Source organism: Octopus bimaculoides, chromosome 3 (assembly GCF_001194135.2).
Source record: "Octopus bimaculoides isolate UCB-OBI-ISO-001 chromosome 3, ASM119413v2, whole genome shotgun sequence".
Classification (NCBI taxonomy): Eukaryota; Metazoa; Mollusca; class Cephalopoda; order Octopoda; family Octopodidae; genus Octopus; species Octopus bimaculoides.
The window spans coordinates 70,308,958-70,309,974 of NC_068983.1; the positions used below are offsets into that span (position 1 = coordinate 70,308,958).

The 1,017-nt window shown below is 44.0% G+C and overlaps 1 protein-coding gene across 4 annotated transcripts in view; it reads left to right on the top strand.

The window, feature by feature from the left end:
* Positions 1 to 1,017, top strand: part of LOC106883361 (regulator of G-protein signaling 7) — a 483,378-nt gene that overhangs the window by 353,152 nt on the left and 129,209 nt on the right. The gene's annotated exons all lie outside the window — the stretch shown is intronic.

Genomic DNA, 1,017 nt, shown 5'->3' on the forward strand with positions numbered 1-1,017 from the left:
CGTCACTTCCACTTGGCCAACCACTCTCCCTCTAACATCTCCGTTTTTGGCCTCGCCCTGCACCATGGGTCCACTCCCTCGTGACTCCACTTGGAGCAACGCTATATTTTTAACCTTAATTCATCTTTCCCCTTCGGACTCAACACAGCCCCCTCCTCCTTATGACTCTCCCCTTTACGTCTATGCAACACTTTTCTTTATTTTTTAATTTTTTTTATTTCTTTATTTTTTTTTTCATTTTTTTTACCCTCCCCCCTCGTCCATTTTACATTATATCCGTTATTCTCTTGTTATTACACTCACTACATTTTTCCACAATTTATCTCACCCCTTCCTACACGCACACATACCCACACACAAAAAATACACGCACATGTAAACACACCTACCCCCAACACACCACACACACATAACACATATGTATGCACTTACATGCTCAGACTCGCCCACACACTTATACAAACGCACATACACACGCACACTTGTGCATACACATACACGTTAACAATCACGCAAACATACACACACACACCCACCCAAGCATACACACCCTTGCACACGTAACCCACATATACCCCCATTCACAAATACCTCCCACACACCTGACAACCAATACATACCCCCATTCACACATACCTCACATACCTCCCATACACCTAACACACACACCTCCCACACCTTACATATATACCGCCCACATACATGACAAACATACATGTGCGCCCTCACACACACATATAGACGAACGCACATACATACACACACACATACACGTACCCAATACCTACAACCCCACACAAACACACACACGAACACACACATACTAAAATACCGCCTGCTGACCTTCCACTTAACATTGTCCATAAGCATCCACTAACTATTCCTGCTACTAATTCCTTCCACTACGTCTCACACACACACACACACACACAAACACACTAACAGATAAACCACCAAACCATGCACACACACACACACATACATACGCACACACACGTTCTGTTATCACACACACAC